Source organism: Salvelinus alpinus, chromosome 10 (genome assembly GCF_045679555.1).
Source record: "Salvelinus alpinus chromosome 10, SLU_Salpinus.1, whole genome shotgun sequence".
Taxonomy (NCBI): domain Eukaryota; kingdom Metazoa; phylum Chordata; class Actinopteri; order Salmoniformes; family Salmonidae; genus Salvelinus; species Salvelinus alpinus.
In genome coordinates, this window is record NC_092095.1 from 73,714,146 (window position 1) to 73,734,845 (window position 20,700).

A 20,700-nucleotide genomic window follows, 5' to 3' on the forward strand; every position below is an offset into this window, starting at 1 on the left:
TACATATACATATGAGATGAGTAATGTTGGGTATGTAAACATTATATTAAGTGGCATTGTTTAAAGTGGCTAGTGGTACATTTTTACATAATTTCCATCAATTCCCATTATTAAAGTGGCTGGAGTTGAGTCAGTATGTTGGCAGCGGCCACTAAATGTTAGTAGTGGGTGTTTAACAGTCTGATGGCCTTGAGATAGAAGCTGTTTTTTAGTCTCTCGGTCCCTGCTTTGATGCACCTGTACTGACCTCGCCTTCTGGATGATAGCGGGGTGAACAGGCAGTGGCTTGGGTGGTTGTTGTCCTTGATGATCTTTATGGCCTTCCTGTGACATCGGGTGGTGTAGGTGTCCTGGAGGGCAGGTAGTTTGCCCCCGGTGATGCGTTGTGCAGACCTCACTACCCTCTGGAGAGCCTTACGGTTGTGGGCGGTGATACAGCCCGACAGGATGCTCTCGATTGAGCATCTGTAGAAGTTTGTGAGTGCTTTTGGTGACAAGCCGAATTTCTTCAGCCTCCTGAGGTTGAAGAGGCGCTGCTGCGCCTTCTTCACAACGCTGTCTGTGTGGGTGGACCAATTCAGTTTGTCCGTGATGTGTACACCGAGGAACTTAAAACTTTCCACCTTCTCCACTACTGTCCCGTTGATGTGGATGGGGGGGTGCTCCCTCTGCTGTTTCCTGAAGTCCACAATCATCTCCTTTGTTTTGTTGACGTTGAGTGTGAGGTTATTTTCCTGACACCACACTCCGAGGGCCCTCACCTCCTCCCTGTAGGCCGTCTCGTCGTTGTTGGTAATCAAGCCTACCACTGTAGTGTCGTCCGCAAACTTGATGATTGAGTTGGAGGTGTGCATGGCCACGCAGTCGTGGGTGAACAGGGAGTACAGGAGAGGGCTCAGAACGCACCCTTGTGGGGCCCCGGTGTTGAGGATCAGAGGGGGGGAGATGTTGTTACCTACCCTCACCACCTGGGGACGGCCCGTCAGGAAGTCCAGGACCCAGTTGCACAGGGCGGGGTCGAGACCCAGGGTCTCGAGCTTGATGACGAGTTTGGAGGGTACTATGGTGTTATAGTACCCTCCTATAGTAGAGCCCATATGTTCTGCGAATCGTCGCCTCTTTCTCTCATAGTGCATCAAAATTATTTTTGAATACAAAAATTTGTACATCCTCTCCTTATTATACATAACATATTTTACATAGATAAAACCACATCCCTGCATCCAAAAGGAAATAAAATATTTGTAGAGCACATATGTTCTGCGAATTGTCGCCTCTTTCTACAACAGATACACAATAGGAGGGACTGGGATCATTCGAGGAGCTAGCCATCGTTCACACATACAATAGCCTGCTATTAGCTAGCTATTAGCCACATGTTGAATTCAGAATGTTGATATCATCCTAAAAAGTACAAGTGCATCTTAACAATACCATCCACTTATGAGTAACCTCTAAATATACATCATTATTCACGAACAAAACACTGTGTGTATGACTTTGACCTGATACCCCGTATCAAACTTTTCTGAAGACAGAAAAAGCGTGCCTACCTCTCACAGTGCATCAAAGTGATTTGAGCACGAGCATGCAGGGAAAACCGGAAGTACACACTCCCCTACTCCCAGGATGCAGGCATGCATAATAACAAATCAACATGACATATTAATATATGAACCCGGTGAAATTCACTTTAACAACTGTTACATACGGTTAGTAGGAAGTTTTTTCCCCCCTTACCCATTGTCCCGTTTTGCATCACAAAGTATAATGGATTTATACGATTGTCCAGTTGGGGGTGGTAATGCAAAATATTGTATGCCAACCGCCGTTAAACCCCACTGAAGAAGAAGAACGACGACGACTCACTATTGTGCTGTCAATATGCTAACCTTTGTGTCCGTTTCAAATGTATTACTACAGGTATGTAATAGCACGTTTAAACGGTCTAATGTCGAAAGAACATGTCATAATATGTTAGGTAACAAACCTGTCAAGGTTTTATGACGTGTTATTTTTGTGTCAAACCGAGTGTGTGAAGAACGTGCTAAAAACATATCTAACGTTAGACTTTTGGGTTTAATTTAATTCATATACAGTTCGTCAAGGTAATTTCATAAAGATTCCATTCATTTGAGATTTCTGAGTTCGTTTTATACGTTATTGGTTTTCTGTCAAATGTTGTTCACAAGCTGGTAAAATGGCGTCGCATACTCGGTCAACAGACTAAATAAAGTGCAGGCAGTGCCGTAGCCTCTTCGCTCTGGGAGACGGTAATGGGTAGTCTAGAAGGGATCCAGTTTTTGTCAAATTAACTTCATATTTGACTTTTAGTAGCAGCTTAGGTTAATTAACATAGCAGGTTAGGATAATTCGGTTAGGGTTAGCTAAAAGGTTAGGGTTAGCTAAATGTTAGGGTTAGCGAAAATGCAAAGAAAATCAACCTTTTGAAGGTAATTTGACAAAAGCTGGATCCCTTCTAGCCATGATCCCGAAGTCCTGGGGCCTCGTTAATAAACTACATACATACAAAATATACCACAAAACACGCGTGAGACAGTTTTCACTCAAATTTTGGCACTTATAAAAATTGAACTTGACGTGAGAATGTGTTCACCATTCCACAAACTTTAGATCAGGGGTCTCCAGTCCTGTTCCTGGAAGGCTAGTGTCCTGTAGGTTTTAACTCCAACCCTGTTCCTGGAAGGCTACTGTCCTGTAGGTTTTAACTCCAACCTTGTTCCTGCACAGCTAGTGTCCTGTAGGTTTTAACTCCAACCCTGTCCCTGGAAGGCTACCGTCCTGTAGGTTTTAACTCCAACCCTGTTCCTGGAAGGCTAGTGTCCTGTAGGTTTACACTCCAACCCTGTTCCTGGAAGGCTAGTGTCCTGTAGGTTTTAACTCCAACCCTGTCCCTGCAAGGCTACTGTCCTGTAGATTTACACTCCAACCCTGTTCCTGGAAGGCTAGTGTCCTGTAAGTTTACACTCCAACCCTGTTCCTGGAAGGCTAGTGTCCTGTAGGTTTTAACTCCAACCCTGTTCCTGGAAGGCTAATGTCCTGTAGCGAAAACCTACAGGAGGGTAGCGCTCCAGGAACAGGGTTGGAGCAAAAAACCTACAGGCGATTTAAGACTGAGACTCTTAGGGCCTCCCGAGTGGTGCAGTGGTCTAAGGCAGTGCTAGCTGTGCCACTAGAGATTCTGGGTTTGAGTCCAGGCTCAGTCGCAGCCGGCCGCAACCGGGAGACCCATGGGGCTGCGCACAATTGGCCCAGTGTCATCCGGTTTAGGGGAGGGTTTGACCGGCAGGGATGTCCTTGTCCCATCGCGCACTAGCGACTCCTGTGGCAGGCCGGGCGCAGACTTGCCTTCGGTGATGGGAAAAGTTTCTGGGAAATATATGTTTTCTAGGTACGGGATGTCGCCTTCAGTGACGGGAGATCAATGTGTTGTGTTACAGGTGTTAGGTTCTAACATGAACCGAGTACAACTCACGGACGATTAGTAAAGCTCATCAAACTAAGTGAATTCACCCAAAGGATCAAACAGCTGAACAGACAGACATTGTTTCACCAGTGTGTGTGTGTGTGTGTGTGTGTGTGTGTGTGTGTGTGTGTGTGTGTGTGTGTGTGTGTGTGTGTGTGTGTGTGTGTGTGTGTGTGTGTGTGTGTGTGTGTGTGTGTGTGTGTATATACACACACACACACACACTAGAGGTCGACCGATTATGATTTTTCAACGCCGATACTGATTATTGGAGGACCAAAAAAAGCCGATACCGATTAATCGGCTTTAAAAAAAAATGTATATATATATTTATATACACTGCTCAAAAAAATAAAGGGAACACTTAAACAACACAATGTAACTCCAAGTCAATCACACTTCTGTGAAATCAAACTGTCCACTTAGGAAGCAACACTGATTGACAATACATTTCACATGCTGTTGTGCAAATGGAATAGACAAAAGGTGGAAATTATAGGCAATTAGCAAGACACCCCCCAATAAAGGAGTGGTTCTGCAGGTGGTGACCACAGACCACTTCTCAGTTCCTATGCTTCCTGGTTGATGTTTTGGTCACTTTTGAATGCTGGCGGTGCATTCACTCTAGTGGTAGCATGAGACGGAGTCTACCACCCACACAAGTGGCTCAGGTAGTGCAGTTCATCCAGGATGGCACATCAATGCGAGCTGTGGCAAAAAGGTTTGCTGTGTCTGTCAGCGTAGTGTCCAGAGCATGGAGGCGCTACCAGGAGACAGGCCAGTACATCAGGAGACGTGGAGGAGGCCGTAGGAGGGCAACAACCCAGCAGCAGGACCGCTACCTCCGCCTTTGTGCAAGGAGGTGCACTACCAGAGCCCTGCAAAATGACCTCCAGCAGGCCACAAACGTGCATGTGTCTGCTCAAACGGTCAGAAACAGACTCCATGAGGGTGGTATGAGGGCCCGACGTCCACAGGTGGGGGTTGTGCTTACAGCCCAACACCGTGCAGGACGTTTGGCATTTGCCAGAGAACACCAAGATTGGCAAATTCGCCACTGGCGCCCTGTGCTCTTCACAGATGAAAGCAGGTTTACACTGAGCACATGTGACAGACGTGACAGCGTCTGGAGACGCCGTGGAGAACGTTCTGCTGCCTGCAACGTCCTCCAGCATGACTGGTTTGGCGGTGGGTCAGTCATGGTGTGGGGTGGCATTTCTTTGTGGGGCCGCACAGCCCTCCATGTGCTCGCAAGAGGTAGCCTGACTGCCATTAGGTACCGAGATGAGATCCTCAGACCCCTTGTGAGACCATATGCTGACACATGCACATTTGTGGCCTGCTGGAGGTCATTTTGAAGGGCTCTGGTAGTGCACCTCCTTGCACAAAGGCGGAGGTAGCGGTCCTGCTGCTGGGTTGTTGCCCTCCTACGGCCTCCTCCACGTCTCCTGATGTACTGGCCTGTCTCCTCGTAGCGCCTCCATGCTCTGGACACTACGCTGACAGACACAGCAAACCTTTTTGCCACAGCTCGCATTGATGTGCCATCCTGGATGAACTGCACTACCTGAGCCACTTTTGTGGGTTGTAGACTCCGTCTCATGCTACCACTAGAGTGAAAGCACCGCCAGCATTCAAAAGTGACCAAAACATCAGCCAGGAAGCATAGGAACTGAGAAGTGGTCTGTGGTCACCACCTGCAGAACCATTCCTTTATTGGGGGGTGTCTTGCTAATTGCCTATAATTTCCACCTTTTGTCTATTCCATTTGCACAACAGCATGTGAAATGTATTGTCAATCAGTGTTGCTTCCTAAGTGGACAGTTTAATTTCACAGTGTAACGGCGATCCTCCTCCTCTCCCTCTTCGGAAAAGGAGGAGTATTGAGGGAACCAAGGCGCAGCGAAGTTTGAACACATATTTATTAAACAAGACGAAAAACGAACACGAACTACACTTGAAATGATACAAAATAACAAACGACGTTGACTGACCTAAACATGAGAACTTACATAGACACGAAGAACGCACGAATAGGAAACAGACTACATAAACCGAACAAACCGTATACAGTTCCGTATGGTGCAAACATAACACAAACACGGAAGACAATCACCCACAACGAACACTGTGACAACGCCTACCTAAATATGACTCTTAATTAGAGGAACGCCAAACACCTGCCTCTAATTAAGAGCCATACCAGGCAACCCAAAACCAACACAGAAACAGAAAACATAGAATGCCCACCCAACCTCACGTCCTGACCAACTAACACACATAACAACTAACATAAATAGGTCAGGAACGTGACACACAGAAGTGTGATTGACTTGGAGTTACATTGTGTTGTTTAAGTGTTCCCTTTATTTTTTTGAGCAGTGTATATATATTTGTAATAATGACAATTACAACAATACTGAATGAACAAGGAACACTTTTATTTTAACTGAATATAATACATCAATAAAATCAATTTAGTCTCAAATAAATAATGAAACATGTTCAATTTGGTTTAAATAATGCAAAAACAAAGTGTTGGAGAAGAAAGTAAAAGTGCAATATGTGCCGTGTAAAAAAAGCTAACGTTTAAGTTACTTGCTCAGAACATGAGAACATATGAAAGCTGGTGGTTCCTTTTAACATGAGTTCAATATTCTCAGGTAAGAAGTTTTAGGTTGTAGTTATTATAGGGCTATTTCTCTCTATACCCGTTGTATTTCATATACCTTTGACTATTGGATGTTCGAATAGGTACTTTAGTATTGCCAGTCTAATCTCGGGAGTTGATAGGCTTGAAGTCATAAACAGCGCAATACTTGAAGCATTGCGAAGAGCTGCTGGCAAATGCAGTAAAGTGCTGTTTGAATGAATGCTTACGAGCCTGCTGCTGCCTACCACCGCTCAGTCAGACTGCTCTATCAAGTCATAGACTTAATTATAATATAATAACACACAGAAATACGAGCCTTAGGTCATTAATATGGTCAAATCCGGAAACTATCATTCCGAAAACAAAACGTTTAATCTTTCAGTGAAGTACGGAACCGTTACGTATTTTATCTAACGGGTGGCATCCATAAGTCTAAATATTGCTGTTACATTGCACAACCTTCAATGTTATGTCATAATTACCTAAAATTCTGGCAAATTAGTTCGCAATGACTCTGCGTGCAATGAACGCAAGAGAAGTGACACAATTTCCCTAGTTTAATATTGCCTGCTAACATGATTTTTTTTTAAACTAAATATGCAGGTTTAAAAATATATACTTCTGTGTATTGATTTTAAGAAAGACATTGATGTTTATGGTTGGGTACATTCGTGCAACGATTGTGATTTGTTTCGCAAATGCGCTTTTGTTAAATCATCCCCCGTTTGGCGAAGTTGGCTGTCTTTGTTAGGAAGAAATAGTCTTCACACAGTTCGCAACGAGCCAGGCGGCCTAAACTGCTGCATATACCCTGACTCTGTTGCACAGAACGCAAGAGAAGTGACACAATTTCCCTCGTTAAAAGAAATTCATATTAGCAGGCAATATTAACTAAATACGCAGGTTTAAAAATATATACTTGTGTATTGATTTTTAAGGAGTTGATGTTTATGGTTAGGTACACATTGGTGAAACGACAGTGCTTTTTTTCGCGACTGCGCTTGTTAAATCACCCGTTTGGCGAAGTCGGCTGTGATTCAATGATAAATTAACAGGCACCGCATCGATTATATGCAACGCAGGACAAGCTAGATGAACTAGTAATATCATCAACCATGTGTAGTTAACTAGTGATTATGTTAAGATTGATTGTTTTTTTTAATAAGATATGTTTAATGCTAGCTAGCACCTTACCTTGACTCCTTGCTGCACTCGCATAACAGGTAGTCAGCCTGCCACGCAGTCTCCTCGTGGAGTGCAATGTAATCAGCCATGATCGGTGTCCAAAAATGCAGATTACCAATTGTTATGAAAACTTGAAATCGGCCCTAATTAATCGGCCATTCCGATTTAATCGGTCGACCTCTAATATATAGCCCCAATTTGGGTGAAGTCTCCTCCTTCCCTCCTAAACATGACATCTTTATTGTTGGGCAGGAAGTTAAGTGATGCGGGTAATAAACTGTTCCTTCTCCCTTAATGTGACCTGTCCTGACCTCCATTCCTCACGAAACCACCTTTCTCCACCCTTATCAGCAACTGCAACCATGTGATGGCCTTTCCTTTACTCAGCACATTCCAAGCTTAATTGCCTCCACCATATAAATTCCTCCTACAGATAACCATTAACTTCTGGTGTAGAAACAGACTATGGCTCTCTACATCTGCATTGCTTGTTGTTTGGGGTTTTTAGGCTGGGTTTCTGTACAGCACTTTGTGACATTTGGCTGATGTAAAAAGGGCTTTATAAATACATTTGAATGATTGATATTCAGGAAAATAGTACATAGTGCTGCCTAAAACATACTGCAACCTTGTACTAAATGTTTTTTTGTCATTTATGCATTTAATTCAATTTCAGAAATGTATTATAGGTTATGTGCACCTAGTGTGCAGTTGTCTAATGTGAATCAATGAATGTTTTGTTGTCGAAGCTTAGCTACCTGATCTATTGAAATTAGATAATTGAACGAGAACATATATAATATATTTTTAGAGAATAAAGAAAAGCGGCAGAACTGTCAAGACAGTAACTTTTTGTGTCCGTTTCTCTATTACTACAGGCCGACTCCGATTAAGTCTAACATCAACAGTGAGGATGAACCCAGCCGGCCACTCTCCTTCCACACTGAGTCCAAACCTACAGTCACTGGGTCCTGATTGTGACAGTGGAGCCCAGTTTGCACTGCAGGATCCAGAGATGGCATCAGTGAAGCTGGAGGACTGCAGTCAAACACTGGAGCTGAATGTCAACATTAAAGATGAAGAAGAGGAGGAGGAGATTGGGACATCTGTTTGTGATGGTAAGCACAGGTTCGATCCAGGTGTCAAAACGCGGACTATCAAAATAGCTGAATTTTAAACCATTTCACATGCGTTTTATATTGAAAGTAAAGTGTTTCTTGCTTCAATAGAACGATCAGGGGTCTGCAACTATAGTGTGTTTTCCTTCACAGAAAACACATTAGGCAGAAAATAGCTTCATTTTCATCAGATGACAACAGAACCGCAGCACTCATTGGCTAGCAGCCACACAAGCAAAGGAGCTTACATTGAAAAAGCAAGGTCTTTTTTGTTGTTATTGCTAAAACGATGCATGGTCATCACATTTCTAATGTTTATCATAGAAAGAACGTAGCCAGCTACATTTCCTGATCTAATGTGCTGCTTGAAGTGAATCTGGCATTTTACTGGAGAAAAGTATTCTGGCTACACCAAGAAAAGTACCAGAGAACAGTAGCTCCACATCAGTCGGAGTGCTGTCTGCTGATAGAATGATGGAGAACAGTAGCTCCACATCAGTCAGAGTGCTGTCTGCTGATAGAATGATGGAGAACAGTAGCTCCACATCAGTCAGAGTGCTGTCTGCTGATAGAATGATGGAGACCAGCTGTCTGCTGATAGAATGATGGAGAACAGCAGCTCCACATCAGTCAGAGTGCTGTCTGCTGATACAATGATGGAGAACAGTAGCTCCACATCAGTCAGAGTGCTGTCTGCTGATAGAATGATGGAGAACAGTAGCTCCACATCAGTCAGAGTGCTGTCTGCTGATAGAATGATGGAGAACAGTAGCTCCACATCAGAGCGCTGTCTGCTGATAGAATGATGGAGAACAGTAGCTCCACATCAGTCAGAGCGCTGTCTGCTGATAGAATGATGGAGAACAGTAGCTCCACATCAGTCAGAGTGCTGTCTGCTGATAGAATGATGGAGAACAGTAGCTCCACATCAGTCAGAGTGCTGTCTGCTGATAGAATGATGGAGAACAGTAGCTCCACATCAGTCAGAGTGCTGATAGAATGATGGAGAACAGTAGCTCCACATCAGTCAGAGCGCTGATAGAATGATGGAGAACAGTAGCTCCACATCAGTCAGAGCGCTGTGTGCTGATAGAATGATGGAGAACAGTAGCTCCACATCAGTCAGAGCGCTGTGTGCTGATAGAATGATGGAGTAGCTCCACATCAGTCAGAGTGCTGTCTGCTGATAGAATGATGGAGTAGCTCCACATCAGTCAGAGTGCTGTCTGCTGATAGACTGATGGAGAACAGTAGCTCCACATCAGTCAGAGTGCTGTCTGCTGATAGAATGATGGAGAACAGTAGCTCCACATCAGTCAGAGTGCTGTCTGCTGATAGAATGATGGAGAACAGTAGCTCCACATCAGTCAGAGTGCTGTCTGCTGATAGAATGATGGAGTAGCTCCACATCAGTCAGAGCGCTGTCTGCTGATAGAATGATGGAGAACAGCTGTCTGCTGATAGAATGGTGGAGGACAGTAGCTCCACATCAGTCAGAGTGCTGTCTGCTGATAGAATGATGGAGAACAGTAGCTCCACATCAGAGCGCTGTCTGCTGATAGAATGATGGAGAACAGTAGCTCCACATCAGTCAGAGTGCTGTCTGCTGATAGAATGATGGAGAACAGTAGCTCCACATCAGTCAGAGCGCTGTCTGCTGATAGAATGATGGAGAACAGTAGCTCCACATCAGTCAGAGTGCTGTCTGCTGATAGAATGATGGAGAACAGTAGCTCCACATCAGTCAGAGTGCTGTCTGCTGATAGAATGATGGAGAACAGTAGCTCCACATCAGAGCGCTGTCTGCTGATAGAATGATGGAGAACAGTAGCTCCACATCAGTCAGAGCGCTGTCTGCTGATAGAATGATGGAGAACAGTAGCTCCACATCAGAGCGCTGTCTGCTGATAGAATGATGGAGAACAGTAGCTCCACATCAGTCAGAGTGCTGTCTGCTGATAGAATGATGGAGAACAGTAGCTCCACATCAGTCAGAGTGCTGTCTGCTGATAGAATGATGGAGAACAGTAGCTCCACATCAGTCAGAGCGCTGTCTGCTGATAGAATGATGGAGAACAGTAGCTCCACATCAGTCAGAGCGCTGTCTGCTGATAGAATGATGGAGAACAGTAGCTCCACATCAGTCAGAGTGCTGTCTGCTGATAGAATGATGGAGAACAGTAGCTCCACATCAGTCAGAGTGCTGTCTGCTGATAGAATGATGGAGAACAGTAGCTCCACATCAGTCAGAGCACTGTCTGCTGATAGAATGATGGAGAACAGTAGCTCCACATCAGTCAGAGTGCTGTCTGCTGATAGAATGATGGAGAACAGTAGCTCCACATCAGTCAGAGTGCTGTCTGCTGATAGAATGATGGAGAACAGTAGCTCCACATCAGTCAGAGTGCTGTCTGCTGATAGAATGATGGAGAACAGTAGCTCCACATCAGTCAGAGTGCTGTCTGCTGATAGAATGATGGAGAACAGTAGCTCCACATCAGTCAGAGTGCTGATAGAATGATGGAGAACAGTAGCTCCACATCAGTCAGAGCGCTGATAGAATGATGGAGAACAGTAGCTCCACATCAGTCAGAGCGCTGTGTGCTGATAGAATGATGGAGAACAGTAGCTCCACATCAGTCAGAGCGCTGTGTGCTGATAGAATGATGGAGTAGCTCCACATCAGTCAGAGTGCTGTCTGCTGATAGAATGATGGAGTAGCTCCACATCAGTCAGAGTGCTGTCTGCTGATAGACTGATGGAGAACAGTAGCTCCACATCAGTCAGAGTGCTGTCTGCTGATAGAATGATGGAGAACAGTAGCTCCACATCAGTCAGAGTGCTGTCTGCTGATAGAATGATGGAGTAGCTCCACATCAGTCAGAGTGCTGTCTGCTGATAGACTGATGGAGAACAGTAGCTCCACATCAGTCAGAGTGCTGTCTGCTGATAGAATGATGGAGAACAGTAGCTCCACATCAGTCAGAGTGCTGTCTGCTGATAGAATGATGGAGTAGCTCCACATCAGTCAGAGCGCTGTCTGCTGATAGAATGATGGAGAACAGCTGTCTGCTGATAGAATGATGGAGGACAGTAGCTCCACATCAGTCAGAGTGCTGTCTGCTGATAGAATGATGGAGAACAGTAGCTCCACATCAGTCAGAGCGCTGTCTGCTGATAGAATGATGGAGAACAGTAGCTCCACATCAGTCAGAGCGCTGTCTGCTGATAGAATGATGGAGAACAGTAGCTCCACATCAGTCAGAGTGCTGTCTGCTGATAGAATGATGGAGAACAGTAGCTCCACATCAGTCAGAGCGCTGTCTGCTGATAGAATGATGGAGAACAGTAGCTCCACATCAGTCAGAGCGCTGTCTGCTGATAGAATGATGGAGAACAGCTGTCTGCTGATAGAATGATGGAGAACAGTAGCTCCACATCAGTCAGAGCGCTGTCTGCTGATAGAATGATGGAGAACAGTAGCTCCACATCAGTCAGAGTGCTGTCTGCTGATAGAATGATGGAGAACAGTAGCTCCACATCAGTCAGAGTGCTGTCTGCTGATAGAATGATGGAGAACAGTAGCTCCACATCAGTCAGAGTGCTGTGTGCTGATAGAATGATGGAGTAGCTCCACATCAGTCAGAGTGCTGTCTGCTGATAGAATGATGGAGAACAGTAGCTCCACATCAGAGTGCTGTCTGCTGATAGAATGATGGAGGACAGTAGCTCCACATCAGAGCGCTGTCTGCTGATAGAATGATGGAGAACAGTAGCTCCACATCAGTCAGAGTGCTGTCTGCTGATAGAATGATGGAGAACAGTAGCTCCACATCAGTCAGAGTGCTGTCTGCTGATAGAATGATGGAGAACAGTAGCTCCACATCAGTCAGAGTGCTGTCTGCTGATAGAATGATGGAGGACAGTAGCTCCACATCAGTCAGAGTGCTGTCTGCTGATAGAATGATGGAGAACAGTAGCTCCACATCAGAGCGCTGTCTGCTGATAGAATGATGGAGAACAGTAGCTACACATCAGTCAGAGTGCTGTCTGCTGATAGAATGCCCGTTTGTGAATTCTCATTCGAATGGAGAAGTGCAACTGAAGAACATGATGTCATCTCTGATGCTGAGCAGAAATTACAATAAGAAGCATCTTTAGATCTGCGTTTACAAAACACAGAAAATACATTTGTTCAGTTTTTTTTTCTTTTTTTTCTCTGCGTGACAAATGCCGAATTCTGCGTTAACGTGACTACTGCTATCCAAGTTTGTTGTTCGTTCCAACTTCCCACTGTGTATGAAAAGTTGCAGTAGAACTGTTTCATGATGAACTGTTTCAATGAGAAGGTAGATGTTATTTCATACTACTGACACTTGCATGGTTTGACACCAGTATTGCCAGCATTTGTTTTATTCACTGAGCTGTCTGGAGTGATCAGAGTAGACTGAAGAAGTGAAGTAGAGAAACTGCCAGTGTTTTAAAGTTCTATGAAATGACTCTGTGTAGTTTATAACCCTTGTGATGGTGAGTGGAGGATGATATGAAATGAGTCTGTGTAGTTACTAACCCTTGTGATAGTCAGTGGAGGATGATATGAAATGACTCTGTGTAGTTTATAACCCTTGTGATGGTGAGTGGAGGATGATATGAAATGAGTCTGTGTAGGTTCTAACCCTTGTGATGGTGAGTGGAGGATGATATGAAGTGAGTCTGTGTAGGTTCTAACCCTTGTGATGGTGAGTGGAGGATGACATGAAATGACTCTGTGTAGTTTATAACCCTTGTGATAGTGAGTGGAGGATGACATGAAATGACTCTGTGTAGTTTATAAACCTTGTGATGGTGAGTGGAGGATGATACGGCTCATAATTGTCATGACTTTTGCCCCTTTTTTAGATTTCAACTCTTACCCACTTTTAGAATAGTTGTCCTTCTCCTTTGTATTGTACAGTCTACTGATACCCTACCGGTCAAAAGTTTCAGAACACCTACAAGAGTATGTAAAGCTGTCATCAAGGCAAAGGGTGGCTATTTGAAGAATCCTAAATATAAATGTATATTTTGATTTGTTTATAACCCTTTTTTCTTTTAGTTACTACATGGTTCCATATGTGTTATTTCATAGTCTTGATGGCTTCACTATTATTCTACAATGTAGAAAATAGTAAAAATAAAGAGAAACCTTTGAATGAGTAGGTGTTCTAAAACTTTTGACCGGTAGTGTACGTATGTCGCCCGGTACAGGCAGAAGAGGATATGATGTCATATGTATATCACACCAACTGACTGGTTATTCTGATGTTGTTCACACAGGAGACCATGTTGAGACATTCTCTACATCCAGAGAGCAACAGCAGGAAGATCAGAGAGCTAAGAGGTCTCATCACTGCCCACATTGTGAGGAGATTTTCCCATTTCTATCAGGACTAAAAATACACCTACAAATACACACAGGAGATAATCCGTATTCCCCCACTGACTGTGGGAAGAGATTCACAACATCACATTCTCTGACAGTTCACCAGAGTGTGCACTCTGGAGAGAAGCCTTACTCCTGCTCTGACTGTGGGAAGAGTTTCTCTCGACTGAGCCATTTAAAAAGACACCAAAGTATACATAAAGGAGAGAAGCCTTACTCCTGCTCTGACTGTGGGGAGAGTTTCGCTCAACTGGGGACTTTAAAAAAACACCAACGTATACACACAGGAGAGAAGCCTTACTTCTGTTCTGACTGTGGGAAGAATTTCTCCCGATTGGATACCTTAAAAACACATGAACGTATACATACAGGAGAGAAGCTTTACTCCTGCTCTCATTGTGGAAAATGCTTCACAACATCAACTGAGCTAAAAGTTCATCAGAGAACACACACAGGAGAGAAGCCTTACTCCTGCTCTGACTGTGGGGTGAGTTTCTCTCGACTGGGCCACTTAAAAACTCATGAAAGTATACATACAGGAGAGAAGCCTTACTACTGCTCTGACTGTGTGAAATTCTTCACAACATCAACTGAGCTAAAAGTTCATCAGAGAACACACACAGGAGAGAAGCCTTACTCCTGCTCTGACTGCGGGGCGAGTTTCTCGCAACTGGGCAACTTAAAAACACATGAACGTATACACACAGGAGAGAAGCCTTATTACTGCTCTGACTGTGGAAAATGTTTTAAAACATCAACTGGGCTAAAAGTTCATCAGAGAACACACACAGGAGAGAAGCCTTACACCTGCTCTCACTGTGGTGTGAGTTTCTCTCGATTGGGACACTTAAAAACACATGAACGTATACATACAAGAGAGAAGCCTTAAACATGCTCTTGACTGTGGGGCAAGTTTCTCTCGACTGGGCAACTTAAAAACACATGAACGTATACACAGGAGAGAAGCTTTATTACTAGGGCTGTGGCGGCCATGACGTTGTGTCAGCCGGTGATTGTCATATAAATAATTACCGGTCTCATGGTAATTGACCGGTAATTAACCTAAACATGTTTAGCATGTCTTGGCTTCCACGCATAGCCTACAAGCAACTGATGTGGACCTTTTGAAACATCTACATTTAAAAAAGTATAATAAATCAATGTAATATAGCCTACACCTTCACAATAAATCCATCATTTATTTTATACAGGTCTAAAGAAACATGATATAAAGAAAATGTAGCCTATTTCAGAAGAACAGAATAGCATATTCTGAGTTGTCCTTACAGTTTGTCAGTCCCTGATCTGGTTTGGCCATATGGCTTTAGGCAACACTAATTCATTTAGCAGACAGTCCTTACAGTATGTTAGGTCCTGATCTGGCTTGGCCATATGGCTGTGGGCAACACAAGTTCATTTAGCACACAATTGAGCATAGCTGAAATAAAAAAAAATATTCCCCAAAGAATTTCAGAGGAAGTGTCCACTATTCTGTGTTCTGTGTTAACAGGTCCTCTTATATGCTTACTTTAGATGTATTTGTGCAACTTTAGTTGGGATTTAAACGTATGTTTAGATGTTTAATACATTCTAAGGCTGCATGATGCGACTCTGATGATGATTTGAAAAAAAGTTGGATGAAAGGCCTGAGTTCTGCTCTGTTTCTTACGCAGGCTGCACACACTTCATCAGTCTCTCATTCACTATTTGACAAGCACTTGATCATATTCTCAACCATCAAGACTGTTCATAATTTAATCTCGTCTTTACATACCGCCTACTAATATACGTGTAGACATTTTTTCTTTAAAAAAACAACCATGTCATCCGTAGCATGCACTCTAATAGCGAACGGAGGTTCCGACGCGTCCATAAGGCTAGAGGAAGCTAAAGTTAATTGAATTAAATTGCCGAAATTGTATAGCCTAATTAGCCTACTCCTGTCTATACAGAAATAAATAAAATCCTTCCAAATAGGCTACTAAAGTACGATTTGGCCTCAAAGAAGATCATTACCTTCTTTAAAAAATAAATCAGTTGTGGATTGTTTTAAATTGCATTGTCTACAGTCGGAAGGAAATGCAGCGTGCTCAATTTGGGCAGATTATTGTTGAGTTGAGACTGTCTGACAAGTAGAGAGGCCAAGCCAGAAATATCACAATATTTTCAAAATACAATTGATGGGGAAACATACTTTTGACCATGTAGTGTATGTGGACACCAGCTTGTTGAGAATCTCATTCCAAAATCACGGGCATTAATATGGAGTTGGTTCCCCCTTTGCTGCTATAACAGCCTCTACTCTTCTGGGAAGGCTTTTCACTAGATGTTGGAACATTGTTGTGGGGACTTACTTCCATTCAGCCAAGAGAGCATTAGTGAGGTCGGGCACTGATGTTAGGTGATTAGGCCTGGCACGCAGTTGGCCTTCCAATTCATCCCAAAGGTGTTCGATGGGGTTGAGGTCAGGGCTCTGTGTAGGTCAGTCAAGTTCTTCCACACCGATCTCGACAAACCATTTCAGTATGGACCTCGCTTTGTGCATGGGGGCATTGTCATGCTGAAACAGGAAAGGGCCTCCCCAAACTGTTGCCCCAAAGTTGGAAGCAAAGAATTGTCTAGAAGGTCATTGTATGCTGTAGCATTAAGATTTCCCTTCACTGGAACTAAGGGGCCCAAACCATGAAAAACAGCCCCAGACCATTATTCCTCCTCCACCAAACTTTACAGTTGGCCCTATGCATTGGGGCAGGTAGCGTTCTCCTGGCATCCACCAAACCCTGATTTGTCCGTCGGACTGCCAGATAGTGAAGTGGGATTCATCACTCCAGAGAACACATTTCCACTGCTCCGGTGTCCAATGGTGGCAAGCTTTACACCACACCAGCTGACGCTTATTATTGCGCATGGTGACCTTTGGCTTGTGTGCAGCTACTCGGCCACGGAAACCCATTTCATGAAGCTCCCGACGAACAGTTCTTGTGTTGAAGTTGCTTCCAGCGACAGTTTGGAACTCTGCGGTGAGTGTTGCACGCTTCAGCACTCGGTGGTCCTGTTCACTTCGCTTCTGACCCGTTGTTGCTCCTAGACGTTTGCACTTCACAATAACAGCACTTAGTTGGCCGGGGCAGCTCTCGTATCTGTTATAACCCAGGCCGTATCTGTTATAGCCCGGGCCGTATCTGTTATAACCCAGGCCGTATCTGTTATAACCCAGGCCGTATCTGTTATAACCCAGGCCGTATCTGTTATAACCCAGGCCGTATCTGTATAGCCCGGGATGTATCTGTTATAACACGGGCTGTATCTGTTATAACCCAGGCCGTATCTGTTATAACCCAGGCCGTATCTGTATAGCCCGGGCTGTATCTGTTATAACACAGGCCGTATCTGTATAGCCCGGGCCGTATCTGTTATAACACAGGCCGTATCTGTATAGCCCGGGCCTATTCTACGCTATACGCGCTCAGCGTATATTGAATGGTCTTTCTTGCCAGCAGTGATTTGAGTGATATTATTAGTCAGAATTATGACTATCCAATCTACTCATAGCATTATGAATAATAAGCTATTTTACATAAGTCTACAAATGTGATAATGCATTGAATGCTTTAATACGAAGGTGCATTTTTAATGGTGAAAATCAGCTTCCCCAAAGTTGGAAGTCACCTATGTATGTCTGGTAGTCTACACCGGTTAGGAAATAGGATTCATGTGCTAGCGACAGCTGGGACCCTCTTTACATAGTGGCCAGGCAACTCAATGACTGGGCTTATAAGAACACGTTTTCACTAGGCTCTGTGGGCTCAATGACTTGGCTTTATAAGAACACGTTTTCACAAGGCTCTGTAGGCTCAATGACTTGGCTTTAAAGAACACATTTTCACTAGGCTCTGTGATCTCTAACCGTGTTCCAGGGGTCCTAGTCTATAGGCGACGTTTGGTGTTATTTGGACATTTTTAGATGTGATATCAACCTTATTAAAACATATAGGGCTATGGGCTATGCTTCGTGATGCGTGCGACCTTTGACCTGATAAAAGGCATGCGCTGTTTCTTGCTTTAGACTGCATACGCTGGACAACATTCACGTGACAATATTGTCAACCAATAGAAATGTTATGAAGTTAATCTTGTCTTTTACATATACTAAATAATATGTGTGAATTATATGTCATGTTTTTTCCCACGGTTCATTTTCACGCGAGCCGTGTATGCTACTCCTGTTGTAAAGCGAAGGCATGTACTTAATATTAGAAACGTTGATAAATAAACAAACTGCATTGGGAAATATTCAGACCCCTTCCTTTCTCCACATCCTGTTAAATTCCAGCCTTATTCAAAAATTTATTTAAGTTGCTTTTTTTACTCATCGGTCTACACACAATACCCCATAATGACAAAGCAAAAACAGGTTTTACAACATTTTTTCAATTTATATATAAAAAAGATACCTTATTTACAGAACTCCACCTATCAGGCCTTTATGGTAGAGTGGCCAGACGGAAGCCACTTCTCAGTAAAAGGCACATGACAGCCCGCTTGGAGTTTGCCAAAAGGCACCTAAAGGATTCTCAGACCATATAGAAACACGATTCTCTGGTCTGATGAAACCAAGATTGAACTCTTTGGCCTGAATGCCAAGTGTCACGTCTGGAACAAAGCTGGCATCATCCCTACGGTGAAGCATGGTGGTGGCAGCATCATGCTATGGGTATGTTTTTCAGTGGCAGGGACTAGGAAATTAGTCTGGATCTAGGGAAAGATGAATGGAGCAAAGTACAGAGAGATCCTGATCCAGAGCACTCAGGACCTCAGACTGTGGCGAAGGTTCACTTTCCAACAGTACAACGACCCTAAACACACAGCCAAGACAATGCAGTAGTGGCTTCGGGACAAGTCTCTGAATGTCCTTGAGTGGCCCAGCCAGAGACCGGACTTGAACCCGATCAAACATCTCTGGAGCGACGCTCCCCATCCAACCTGACAGAGCTTGAGCACATCTGCAGAGAAGAATGGGAGAAACTCCCCAAATACAGGTGTGCCAAGCTTGTAGCGTCATACCCAAGAATACGCAAGGCTGTAATCGCTGCCAAAGGGGCTTCAACAAAGTATGGATTAAAGGGTCTGAATACTTATGTAAATGTGATGTTATTGTCTTGTCATTATGGGGTATTGTGTGTAGATTGGTGATGGGGGGGGAAATGATTTATTCCGTTTTCGAATAAGGCTGTAACGTAACAAAATTTGGAAAAAGTCAAGGAGTCTGAATACTTTACGAATGCATTGTATATGGTCTTTTGTATTGTATTGTGATACATGGTTGGGATACAACTGATGTGTGGTTGTCTCGCCCGGCTATCTTAAGATGAATCTACAAGCTGTTGGTAGCTCTTGATGGGAGTTAATGCTAAATCAGGGTTTTCTAAACTTGGTCCTGGGTGGCAAATCTTTTTACTACTAAATTACTTTTTTTAATGATACACAGGCTATGAAATGACTGCATGTGTTTTAAAACTAGATGTATTATGTTAGCCATTGATGATTCATGTATTTGGATAACTTCAATGAACTTAATTGCTCTGCTAGGGGGGGGGGGGGTTTATCTCTACAGAAAATACAATGTCTTTGTTTAATTCATGTCATTCAAAATAATATGTTTCTATCAGAACATGTCACTACATCTCTACACATCACCATTGGAACAAGCCCATTATCTAGGCACCAGTATTTTCTACAATTCATACAAATATATGTTTATCAGTATAAAGGATTTACATAGGTTTCTTATTAAATAACAGTTAAATAAATGTATTTGTCATTTTTCATATGGTTCTAAAGTCCAGGGACAGCATTACCACCACAATCCAATAATGACCCAGTTACTATTGGGGGATGGAACCAGAGAGGAAGTTTGTGTCACCTTTCTCACACCACTGCAGTATTCATTTCAACAGACCTTTTTCCATGGTCCATTTGTTAAGAGATATACAGTACCAGTCAAAAGTTTGGACACACCTACTCATTCAAGGGTTTTTCTTTATTTGGACTATTTTCTACATTGTATAATAATATTGAAGACATCAAAACTATGAAATAACACATCATGTAGTAACCAAATAAGTGTTAAACAAATCTAAATATATTCTATAGGGAATAGGAAGCTATTTTGAACTCAGCCCAAGAGAATTAGCATTGGCTGTCTCACTAAAACATGTTGCATTGTGGTATAGTTGGAGTGACTCCACCTGAAACCAGGGTAAAGTTCATAATTCCTTGGACTGATTCCACCTGAAACCAGGGTAAAGTTCATAAAGCCTTGGAGTGATTCCACATGAAACCAGGGTAAAGTTCATAATTCCTTGGAGTGATTCCACATTTATTTATTTATTTAATTGTTCCTTTATTTAACAAGGCAAGTCAGTTAAGAACAAATTCTTATTTACAATAACGGCCTACCAAAAGGTAAAAGGCCTCTTGCAGGGACGGGGGCTGTGATTAAAAATAAATTCAATATAAATATAGAACAAAACACACATCACGACAAGAGAGACACAACACGACATAAAGAGAGACCTAAGACAACAACATAGCATGGCAGCATCACATGACAACACAGCATGGTAGCAACACAACATAACAACAACATGGTAGCAACACAACATGGTACAAACATAATTGGGCACAAACAACAGCACAAAGGGAAAGAAGGTAGAGACAACAACACATCACACAAAGCAGCCACAACCGTCAGTAAGAGTGTCCATGATTGAGTCTTTGAATGAAGAGATGGAGATAAAACTGGCCAGTTTGAGTGTTTGCTGCAGCTCGTTCC

At 43.3% G+C, this 20,700-nt stretch overlaps 1 protein-coding gene and 1 pseudogene across 2 annotated transcripts in view; both read left to right on the forward strand.

Moving 5' to 3' along the window:
- The window catches only part of LOC139533057 (zinc finger protein 135-like), a 545,377-nt gene that overhangs the window by 479,633 nt on the left and 45,044 nt on the right, over positions 1-20,700 (forward strand). The window lies entirely within an intron of this gene.
- LOC139533077 (zinc finger protein 892-like) lies at positions 1,837-19,675 on the forward strand (annotated as a pseudogene).